Here is a 12,439-nt window from a genome sequence, read left to right on the forward strand (position 1 = left end):
TTCCAACACTTCAATTCACTGTACGAAATAAATGGAGTGTTGCTTCACTTTCTAAATGCTGTCCTTTCAGAGAAAATCACTTTCCTTTGAAAGTGCCTTAAGCTACTTACAAGCATTCAACGGAAACTCACATGCGTTTCTCTGAAAGAGAAGCAGTCTGTTAGAACACTTCAATTTACTGTGCGAAGTGAATGGAGTGTTGCTTCACTTTCTAAATTCTGTCATTTCGGAGAAAATCACTTTCCGTTGAAAGTGCCTTAAACTACTTTCAAGCATTCATAAAAAACTCACATGCGTTTCCCTGAAAGAGAAGCAGTCTGTTCCAACACTTCAATTCACTGTGCGAAGTGAATGGAGTGTTGCTTCACTTTCTAAATACTGTCCTTTCAGAGAAAATCACTTTCCTTTTAAAGTTCCTTAAACTACTTTCAAGCATTCATAAAAAACTCACCTGCGTTTCTCTGAAGGAGAAGCAGTCTGTTCCAACACTTCAATTCACTGTGCGAAGTAAATGGAGTGTTGCTTCACTTTCTAAATGCTGTCCTTTCAGAGAAAATCACTTTCCTTTGAAAGTGCCTTAAGCTACTTGCAAGCATTCACAAGAAACACTAATGCGTTTCTATGAAAGACAAGCAGTCGGTTCCAACACTTCAATTCACTGTGCGAAGTGAATGGAGTGTTGCTTCACTTTCTAAATGCTGTCCTTTCAGAGAAAATCACTTTCCTTTAAAAGTGCCTTAAGCTACTTGCAAGTATTAGGAAGAAACTCACATGCGTTTCTCTGAAAGACAAGCAGTCTGTTCCAACACTTCAATTCACTGTGCGAAGTGAATGGAGTGTTCCTTCACTTTCTAAATGCTGTCCTTTCAGAGAAAATCACTTTCCTTTGAAATTGCCTTAAGCTACTTACAAGCATTCAACAGAAACTCACATGCATTTCTCTGAAAGAGAAGCAATCTGTTCCAACACTTCAATTCACTGTGCGAAGTGAATGGAGTGTTGCTTCACTTTCTAAATGCTGTCCTTTCAGAGAAAATCACTTTCCTTTGAAAGTGCCTTAAACTACTTTCAAGCATTAAAAAAAAACTCACATGCGTTTTTTCTGAAAGAGTAGCAGTCTGTTCCAACACTGCAATTCACTGTGCGAAGCGAATGGAGTGTTGCTTCACTTTCTAAATGCTGTCCTTTCAGAGAAAATCACTTTCCTTTGAAAGTGCCTTAAGCAACTTGCAAGCATTCACAAGAAACACTAATGCGTTTCTATGAAAGAGTAGCACTCAGTTCCAACACTTCAATTCACTGCCCGAAGGGAATGGAGTGTTGCTTCACTTTCTAAATGCTGTCCTTTCAGAGAAAATCACTTTCCTTTGAAAGTGCCTTAAGCTACTTACAAGCATTCACCAGAAACTCACATGCCATTCTCTGAAAGAGAAGCAGTCTGTTCCAATACTTCAATTCACTGTGCAAAGTGAATGGATTGTTGCTTCACTTTCTAAATGCTGTCCTTTCAGAGAAAATCACTTTCCTTTGAAAGTGCCATAAGCTACTTGCAAGCATTAGGAAGAAACTCACATGCGTTTCTCTGAAAGAGAAGCAGTCTGTTCCAACACTTCAATTCACTGTGCGAAGTGAATGGAGTGTTGCTTCACTTTCTAAATGCTGTCCTTTCAGAGAAAATCACTTTCCTTTGAAAGTGCCTTAAGCTACTTGCAAGTTTTGGAAGAAACTGACATGCGTTTCTCTGAAAGAGAAGCAGTCTGTTCCAACACTTCAATTCACTGTACGAAATAAATGGAGTGTTGCTTCACTTTCTAAATGCTGTCCTTTCAGAGAAAATCACTTTCCTTTGAAAGTGCCTTAAGCTACTTACAAGCATTCAACGGAAACTCACATGCGTTTCTCTGAAAGAAAAGCAGTCTGTTAGAACACTTCAATTTACTGTGCGAAGTGAATGGAGTGTTGCTTCACTTTCTAAATTCTGTCATTTCGGAGAAAATCACTTTCCGTTGAAAGTGCCTTAAACTACTTTCAAGCATTCATAAAAAACTCACATGCGTTTCCCTGAAAGAGAAGCAGTCTGTTCCAACACTTCAATTCACTGTGCGAAGTGAATGGAGTGTTGCTTCACTTTCTAAATACTGTCCTTTCAGAGAAAATCACTTTCCTTTTAAAGTTCCTTAAACTACTTTCAAGCATTCATAAAAAACTCACCTGCGTTTCTCTGAAGGAGAAGCAGACTGTTCCAACACTTCAATTCACTGTGCGAAGTAAATGGAGTGTTGCTTCACTTTCTAAATGCTGTCCTTTCAGAGAAAATCACTTTCCTTTGAAAGTGCCTTAAGCTACTTGCAAGCATTCACAAGAAACACTAATGCGTTTCTATGAAAGACAAGCAGTCGGTTCCAACACTTCAATTCACTGTGCGAAGTGAATGGAGTGTTGCTTCACTTTCTAAATGCTGTCCTTTCAGAGAAAATCACTTTCCTTTAAAAGTGCCTTAAGCTACTTGCAAGTATTAGGAAGAAACTCACATGCGTTTCTCTGAAAGACAAGCAGTCTGTTCCAACACTTCAATTCACTGTGCGAAGTGAATGGAGTGTTCCTTCACTTTCTAAATGCTGTCCTTTCAGAGAAAATCACTTTCCTTTGAAATTGCCTTAAGCTACTTACAAGCATTCAACAGAAACTCAAATGCATTTCTCTGAAAGAGAAGCAATCTGTTCCAACACTTCAATTCACTGTGCGAAGTGAATGGAGTGTTGCTTCACTTTCTAAATGCTGTCCTTTCAGAGAAAATCACTTTCCTTTGAAAGTGCCTTAAACTACTTTCAAGCATTAAAAAAAAACTCACATGCGTTTTTCTGAAAGAGTAGCAGTCTGTTCCAACACTGCAATTCACTGTGCGAAGCGAATGGAGTGTTGCTTCACTTTCTAAATGCTGTCCTTTCAGAGAAAATCACTTTCCTTTGAAAGTGCCTTAAGCAACTTGCAAGCATTCACAAGAAACACTAATGCGTTTCTATGAAAGAGTAGCACTCTGTTCCAACACTTCAATTCACTGCCCGAAGGGAATGGAGTGTTGCTTCACTTTCTAAATGCTGTCCTTTCAGAGAAAATCACTTTCCTTTGAAAGTGCCTTAAGCTACTTACAAGCATTCACCAGAAACTCACATGCCATTCTCTGAAAGAGAAGCAGTCTGTTCCAATACTTCAATTCACTGTGCAAAGTGAATGGATTGTTGCTTCACTTTCTAAATGCTGTCCTTTCAGAGAAAATCACTTTCCTTTGAAAGTGCCATAAGCTACTTGCAAGCATTAGGAAGAAACTCACATGCGTTTCTCTGAAAGAGAAGCAGTCTGTTCCAACACTTCAATTCACTGTGCGAAGTGAATGGAGTGTTGCTTCACTTTCTAAATGCTGTCCTTTCAGAGAAAATCACTTTCCTTTGAAAGTGCCTTAAGCTACTTGCAAGTTTTGGAAGAAACTGACATGCGTTTCTCTGAAAGAGAAGCAGTCTGTTCCAACACTTCAATTCACTGTACGAAATGAATGGAGTGTTGCTTCACTTTCTAAATGCTGTCCTTTCAGAGAAAATCACTTTCCTTTGAAAGTGCCTTAAGCTACTTACAAGCATTCAACGGAAACTCACATGCGTTTCTCTGAAAGAGAAGCAGTCTGTTCCAACACTTCAATTTACTGTGCGAAGTGAATGGAGTGTTGCTTCACTTTCTAAATTCTGTCATTTCGGAGAAAATCACTTTCCGTTGAAAGTGCCTTAAACTACTTTCAAGCATTCATAAAAAACTCACATGCGTTTCCCTGAAAGAGAAGCAGTCTGTTCCAACACTTCAATTCACTGTGCGAAGTAAATGGAGTGTTCCTTCACTTTCTAAATGCTGTCCTTTCAGAGAAAATCACTTTCCTTTGAAAGTGCCTTAAGCTACTTGACAGCATTCACAAGAAACACTAATGCGTTTCTATGAAAGACAAGCAGTGTGTTCCAACACTTCAATTCACTGTGCGAAGTGAATGGAGTGTTGCTTCACTTTCTAAATGCTGTCTTTTCAGAGATAATCACTTTCCTTTGAAAGTGCCTTAAGCTACTTGCAAGCATTAGGAAGAAACTCACATGTATTTCTCTGAAAGAGAAGCAGTCTGTTCCAACACTTCAATTCACTGGGCGAAGTGAATGCAGTGTTGCTTCACTTTCTAAATGCTGTCCTTTCAGAGAAAATCACTTTCCTTTGAAAGTGCCTTAAGCTACTTACAAGCATTCACCAGAAACTCACATGCGATTCTCTGAAAGAGAAGCAGTCTGTTCCAACACTTCAATTCACTGTGCGAAGTGAATGGAGTGTTGCTTCACTTTCTAAATGCTGTCCTTTCAGAGAAAATCACTTTCCTTTGAAAGTGCCTTAAGCTACTTACAAGCATTCAACAGAAACTCACATGCATTTCTCTGAAAGAGAAGCAGTCTGTTCCAACACTTCAATTCACTGTGCGAAGTAAATGGAGTGTTGCTTCACTTTCTAAATGCTGTCCTTTCAGAGAAAATCACTTTACTTTGATAGTGCCTTAACCTACTTGCAAGCATTCACAAAAAACACTAATGCGTTTCTATGAAAGACAAGCAGTCTGTTCCAAAACTTCAATTCACTGTGCGAAGTGAATGGAGTGTTGCTTCACTTTCTAAATGCTGTCCTTTCAGAGAAAATCACTTTCCTTTGAAAGTGCCTTAAGCTACTTGCAAGCATTCACAAGAAACACTAATGCGTTTCTATGAAAGACAAGCAGTCGGTTCCAACACTTCAATTCACTGTGGGAGGTGAATGGCGTGTTGCTTCACTTTCTAAATGCTGTCCTTTCAGAGAAAATCACTTTCCTTTGAAAGTGCCTTAAGCTACTTGCAAGTATTAGGAAGAAACTCACATGCGTTTCTCTGAAAGACAAGCAGTCTGTTCCAACACTTCAATTCACTGTGCGAAGTGAATGGAGTGTTCCTTCACTTTCTAAATGCTGTCCTTTCAGAGAAAATCACTTTCCTTTGAAAGTGCCTTAAGCTACTTACAAGCATTCAACAGAAACTCACGTGCATTTCTTTGAAAGAGAAGCAATCTGTTCCAACACTTCAATTCACTGTGCGAAGTGAATGGAGTGTTGCTTCACTTTCTAAATGCTGTCCTTTCAGAGAAAATCACTTTCCTTTGAAAGTGCCTTAAACTACTTTCAAGCATTCACAAAAAACTCACATGCGTTTTTCTGAAACAGTAGCAGTCTGTTCCAACACTGCAATTCACTGTGCGAAGTGAATGGAGTGTTGCTTCACTTTCTAAATGCTGTCCTTTCAGAGAAAATCACTTTCCTTTGAAAGTGCCTTAAGCAACTTGCAAGCATTCACAAGAAACACTAATTCGTTTCTATGAAAGAGTAGCACTCTGTTCCAACACTTCAATTCACTGCCCGAAGGGAATGGAGTGTTGCTTCACTTTCTAAATGCTGTCCTTTCAGAGAAAATCACTTTCCTTTGAAAGTGCCTTAAGCTACTTACAAGCATTCACCAGAAACTCACATGTTATTCTCTGAAGGAGAAGCAGTCTGTTCCAAAACTTCAATTCACTGTGCAAAGTGAATGGATTGTTGCTTCACTTTCTAAATGCTGTCCTTTCAGAGAAAATCACTTTCCTTTGAAAGTGCCATAAGCTACTTGCAAGCATTAGGAAGAAACTCACATGCGTTTCTCTGAAAGAGAAGCAGTCTGTTCCAACACTTCAATTCACTGTGCGAAGTGAATGGAGTGTTGCTTCACCTTCTAAATGCTGTCCTTTCAGAGAAAATCACTTTCCTTTGAAAGTGCCTTAAGCTACTTACAAGCATTCAACAGAAACTCACATGTATTTCTCTGAAAGAGAAGCAGTCTGTTCCAACCCTTCAATTCACTGTGCGAAGTAAATGGAGTGTTGTTTCACTTTCTAAATTCTGTCCTTTCAGAGAAAATCACTTTCCTTTGATAGTGCCTTAAGCAACTTGCAAGCATTCACAAGAAACACTAATGCGTTTCTCTGAAAGAGAAGCAGTCTGTTCCAACACTTCAATTCACTGTGCGAAGTGAATGGAGTGTTGCTTCACTTTCTAAATGCTGTCCTTTCATAGAAAATCACTTTCCTTTGAAAGTGCCTTAAGCTACTTGCAAGCATTAGGAAGAAACTCACATGCGTTTCTCTGAAAGAGAGGCAGTCTGTTCCAACACTTCAATTCACTGTGCGAAATGAATGGAGTGTTGCTTCACTTTCTAAATGCTCTCCTTTCAGAGAAAATCACTTTCCTTTGAAAGTGCCTTAAGCTACTTACAAGCATTCAACAGAAACTCACATGCGTTTCTCTGAAAGAGAAGCAGTCTGTTCCAACACTTCAATTTACTGTGCGAAGTGAATGGAGTGTTGCTTCACTTTCTAAATTCTGTCATTTCGGAGAAAATCACTTTCCGTTGAAAGTGCCTTAAACTACTTTCAAGCATTCATAAAAAACTCACATGCGTTTCTCTGAAAGAGAAGCAGTCTGTTCCAACACTTCAATTCACTGTGCGAAGTAAATGGAGTGTTCCTTCACTTTCTAAATGCTGTCCTTTCAGAGAAAATCACTTTCCTTTGAAAGTGCCTTAAGCTACTTGCAAGCATTCACAAGAAACACTAATGCGTTTCTTTGAAAGACAAGCAGTCTGTTCCAACACTTCAATTCACTGTCCAAAGTGAATGGAGTGTTGCTTCACTTTCTAAATGCTGTCCTTTCAGAGAAAATCACTTTCCATTGAAAGTGCCTTAAGCTACTTACAAGCATTCAACAGAAACTCACATGCATTTCTCTGAAAGAGAAGCAGTCTGTTCCAACACTTCAATTCACTGTGCGAAGTGAATGGAGTGTTGCTTCACTTTCTAAATTCTGTCCTTTCAGAGAAAATCACTTTCCTTTGAAAGTGCCTTAAACTACTTTCAAGCATTCATAAAAAACCCACATGCGTTTCTCTGAAAGAGAAGCAGTCTGTTCCAACACTTCAATTCACTGTGCGACGTAAATGGAGTGTTGCTTCACTTTCTAAATGCTGTCCTTTCAGAGAAAATCACTTTCCTTTGAAAGTGCCTTAAGCTACTTGACAGCATTCACAAGAAACACTAATTCGTTTCTATGAAAGACAAGCAGTGTGTTCCAACACTTCAATTCACTGTGCGAAGTGAATGGAGTGTTGCTTCACTTTCTAAATGCTGTCCTTTCAGAGAAAATCACTTTCTTTTGAAAGTGCCTTAAGCTACTTGCAAGCATTAGGAAGAAACTCACATGTATTTCTCTGAAAGAGAAGCAGTCTGTTCCAACACTTCAATTCACTGTGCAAAGTGAATGGAGTGTTGCTTCACTTTCTAAATGCTGTCCTTTCAGAGAAAATCACTTTCCTTTGAAAGTGCCTTAAGCTACTTACAAGCATTCACCAGAAACTCACATGCGATTCTCTGAAAGAGAAGCAGTCTGTTCCAATACTTCAATTCACTGTGCAAAGTGAATGGATTGTTGCTTCACTTTCTAAATGCTGTCCTTTCAGAGAAAATCACTTTCCTTTGAAAGTGCCATAAGCTACTTGCAAGCATTAGGAAGAAACTCACATGCGTTTCTCTGAAAGAGAAGCAGTCTGTTAGAACACTTCAATTTACTGTGCGAAGTGAATGGAGTGTTGCTTCACTTTCTAAATTCTGTCATTTCGGAGAAAATCACTTTCCGTTGAAAGTGCCTTAAACTACTTTCAAGCATTCATAAAAAACTCACATGCGTTTCCCTGAAAGAGAAGCAGTCTGTTCCAACACTTCAATTCACTGTGCGAAGTGAATGGAGTGTTGCTTCACTTTCTAAATACTGTCCTTTCAGAGAAAATCACTTTCCTTTTAAAGTTCCTTAAACTACTTTCAAGCATTCATAAAAAACTCACCTGCGTTTCTCTGAAGGAGAAGCAGTCTGTTCCAACACTTCAATTCACTGTGCGAAGTAAATGGAGTGTTGCTTCACTTTCTAAATGCTGTCCTTTCAGAGAAAATCACTTTCCTTTGAAAGTGCCTTAAGCTACTTGCAAGCATTCACAAGAAACACTAATGCGTTTCTATGAAAGACAAGCAGTCGGTTCCAACACTTCAATTCACTGTGCGAAGTGAATGGAGTGTTGCTTCACTTTCTAAATGCTGTCCTTTCAGAGAAAATCACTTTCCTTTAAAAGTGCCTTAAGCTACTTGCAAGTATTAGGAAGAAACTCACATGCGTTTCTCTGAAAGACAAGCAGTCTGTTCCAACACTTCAATTCACTGTGCGAAGTGAATGGAGTGTTCCTTCACTTTCTAAATGCTGTCCTTTCAGAGAAAATCACTTTCCTTTGAAATTGCCTTAAGCTACTTACAAGCATTCAACAGAAACTCACATGCATTTCTCTGAAAGAGAAGCAATCTGTTCCAACACTTCAATTCACTGTGCGAAGTGAATGGAGTGTTGCTTCACTTTCTAAATGCTGTCCTTTCAGAGAAAATCACTTTCCTTTGAAAGTGCCTTAAACTACTTTCAAGCATTAAAAAAAAACTCACATGCGTTTTTCTGAAAGAGTAGCAGTCTGTTCCAACACTGCAATTCACTGTGCGAAGCGAATGGAGTGTTGCTTCACTTTCTAAATGCTGTCCTTTCAGAGAAAATCACTTTCCTTTGAAAGTGCCTTAAGCAACTTGCAAGCATTCACAAGAAACACTAATGCGTTTCTATGAAAGAGTAGCACTCAGTTCCAACACTTCAATTCACTGCCCGAAGGGAATGGAGTGTTGCTTCACTTTCTAAATGCTGTCCTTTCAGAGAAAATCACTTTCCTTTGAAAGTGCCTTAAGCTACTTACAAGCATTCACCAGAAACTCACATGCCATTCTCTGAAAGAGAAGCAGTCTGTTCCAATACTTCAATTCACTGTGCAAAGTGAATGGATTGTTGCTTCACTTTCTAAATGCTGTCCTTTCAGAGAAAATCACTTTCCTTTGAAAGTGCCATAAGCTATTTGCAAGCATTAGGAAGAAACTCACATGCGTTTCTCTGAAAGAGAAGCAGTCTGTTCCAACACTTCAATTCACTGTGCGAAGTGAATGGAGTGTTGCTTCACTTTCTAAATGCTGTCCTTTCAGAGAAAATCACTTTCCTTTGAAAGTGCCTTAAGCTACTTGCAAGTTTTGGAAGAAACTGACATGCGTTTCTCTGAAAGAGAAGCAGTCTGTTCCAACACTTCAATTCACTGTACGAAATAAATGGAGTGTTGCTTCACTTTCTAAATGCTGTCCTTTCAGAGAAAATCACTTTCCTTTGAAAGTGCCTTAAGCTACTTACAAGCATTCAACGGAAACTCACATGCGTTTCTCTGAAAGAAAAGCAGTCTGTTAGAACACTTCAATTTACTGTGCGAAGTGAATGGAGTGTTGCTTCACTTTCTAAATTCTGTCATTTCGGAGAAAATCACTTTCCGTTGAAAGTGCCTTAAACTACTTTCAAGCATTCATAAAAAACTCACATGCGTTTCCCTGAAAGAGAAGCAGTCTGTTCCAACACTTCAATTCACTGTGCGAAGTGAATGGAGTGTTGCTTCACTTTCTAAATACTGTCCTTTCAGAGAAAATCACTTTCCTTTTAAAGTTCCTTAAACTACTTTCAAGCATTCATAAAAAACTCACCTGCGTTTCTCTGAAGGAGAAGCAGACTGTTCCAACACTTCAATTCACTGTGCGAAGTAAATGGAGTGTTGCTTCACTTTCTAAATGCTGTCCTTTCAGAGAAAATCACTTTCCTTTGAAAGTGCCTTAAGCTACTTGCAAGCATTCACAAGAAACACTAATGCGTTTCTATGAAAGACAAGCAGTCGGTTCCAACACTTCAATTCACTGTGCGAAGTGAATGGAGTGTTGCTTCACTTTCTAAATGCTGTCCTTTCAGAGAAAATCACTTTCCTTTAAAAGTGCCTTAAGCTACTTGCAAGTATTAGGAAGAAACTCACATGCGTTTCTCTGAAAGACAAGCAGTCTGTTCCAACACTTCAATTCACTGTGCGAAGTGAATGGAGTGTTCCTTCACTTTCTAAATGCTGTCCTTTCAGAGAAAATCACTTTCCTTTGAAATTGCCTTAAGCTACTTACAAGCATTCAACAGAAACTCAAATGCATTTCTCTGAAAGAGAAGCAATCTGTTCCAACACTTCAATTCACTGTGCGAAGTGAATGGAGTGTTGCTTCACTTTCTAAATGCTGTCCTTTCAGAGAAAATCACTTTCCTTTGAAAGTGCCTTAAACTACTTTCAAGCATTAAAAAAAACTCACATGCGTTTTTCTGAAAGAGTAGCAGTCTGTTCCAACACTGCAATTCACTGTGCGAAGCGAATGGAGTGTTGCTTCACTTTCTAAATGCTGTCCTTTCAGAGAAAATCACTTTCCTTTGAAAGTGCCTTAAGCAACTTGCAAGCATTCACAAGAAACACTAATGCGTTTCTATGAAAGAGTAGCACTCTGTTCCAACACTTCAATTCACTGCCCGAAGGGAATGGAGTGTTGCTTCACTTTCTAAATGCTGTCCTTTCAGAGAAAATCACTTTCCTTTGAAAGTGCCTTAAGCTACTTACAAGCATTCACCAGAAACTCACATGCCATTCTCTGAAAGAGAAGCAGTCTGTTCCAATACTTCAATTCACTGTGCAAAGTGAATGGATTGTTGCTTCACTTTCTAAATGCTGTCCTTTCAGAGAAAATCACTTTCCTTTGAAAGTGCCATAAGCTACTTGCAAGCATTAGGAAGAAACTCACATGCGTTTCTCTGAAAGAGAAGCAGTCTGTTCCAACACTTCAATTCACTGTGCGAAGTGAATGGAGTGTTGCTTCACTTTCTAAATGCTGTCCTTTCAGAGAAAATCACTTTCCTTTGAAAGTGCCTTAAGCTACTTGCAAGTTTTGGAAGAAACTGACATGCGTTTCTCTGAAAGAGAAGCAGTCTGTTCCAACACTTCAATTCACTGTACGAAATGAATGGAGTGTTGCTTCACTTTCTAAATGCTGTCCTTTCAGAGAAAATCACTTTCCTTTGAAAGTGCCTTAAGCTACTTACAAGCATTCAACGGAAACTCACATGCGTTTCTCTGAAAGAGAAGCAGTCTGTTCCAACACTTCAATTTACTGTGCGAAGTGAATGGAGTGTTGCTTCACTTTCTAAATTCTGTCATTTCGGAGAAAATCACTTTCCGTTGAAAGTGCCTTAAACTACTTTCAAGCATTCATAAAAAACTCACATGCGTTTCCCTGAAAGAGAAGCAGTCTGTTCCAACACTTCAATTCACTGTGCGAAGTAAATGGAGTGTTCCTTCACTTTCTAAATGCTGTCCTTTCAGAGAAAATCACTTTCCTTTGAAAGTGCCTTAAGCTACTTGACAGCATTCACAAGAAACACTAATGCGTTTCTATGAAAGACAAGCAGTGTGTTCCAACACTTCAATTCACTGTGCGAAGTGAATGGAGTGTTGCTTCACTTTCTAAATGCTGTCTTTTCAGAGATAATCACTTTCCTTTGAAAGTGCCTTAAGCTACTTGCAAGCATTAGGAAGAAACTCACATGTATTTCTCTGAAAGAGAAGCAGTCTGTTCCAACACTTCAATTCACTGGGCGAAGTGAATGGAGTGTTGCTTCACTTTCTAAATGCTGTCCTTTCAGAGAAAATCACTTTCCTTTGAAAGTGCCTTAAGCTACTTACAAGCATTCACCAGAAACTCACATGCGATTCTCTGAAAGAGAAGCAGTCTGTTCCAACACTTCAATTCACTGTGCGAAGTGAATGGAGTGTTGCTTCACTTTCTAAATGCTGTCCTTTCAGAGAAAATCACTTTCCTTTGAAAGTGCCTTAAGCTACTTACAAGCATTCAACAGAAACTCACATGCATTTCTCTGAAAGAGAAGCAGTCTGTTCCAACACTTCAATTCACTGTGCGAAGTAAATGGAGTGTTGCTTCACTTTCTAAATGCTGTCCTTTCAGAGAAAATCACTTTACTTTGATAGTGCCTTAAGCTACTTGCAAGCATTCACAAAAAACACTAATGCGTTTCTATGAAAGACAAGCAGTCTGTTCCAAAACTTCAATTCACTGTGCGAAGTGAATGGAGTGTTGCTTCACTTTCTAAATGCTGTCCTTTCAGAGAAAATCACTTTCCTTTGAAAGTGCCTTAAGCTACTTGCAAGCATTCACAAGAAACACTAATGCGTTTCTATGAAAGACAAGCAGTCGGTTCCAACACTTCAATTCACTGTGGGAGGTGAATGGCGTGTTGCTTCACTTTCTAAATGCTGTCCTTTCAGAGAAAATCACTTTCCTTTGAAAGTGCCTTAAGCTACTTGCAAGTATTAGGAAG

The sequence above is a fragment of the Myodes glareolus genome, chromosome 19 (assembly GCF_982192425.1).
Source record: "Myodes glareolus chromosome 19, mMyoGla1.1, whole genome shotgun sequence".
Classification (NCBI taxonomy): Eukaryota; Metazoa; Chordata; class Mammalia; order Rodentia; family Cricetidae; genus Myodes; species Myodes glareolus.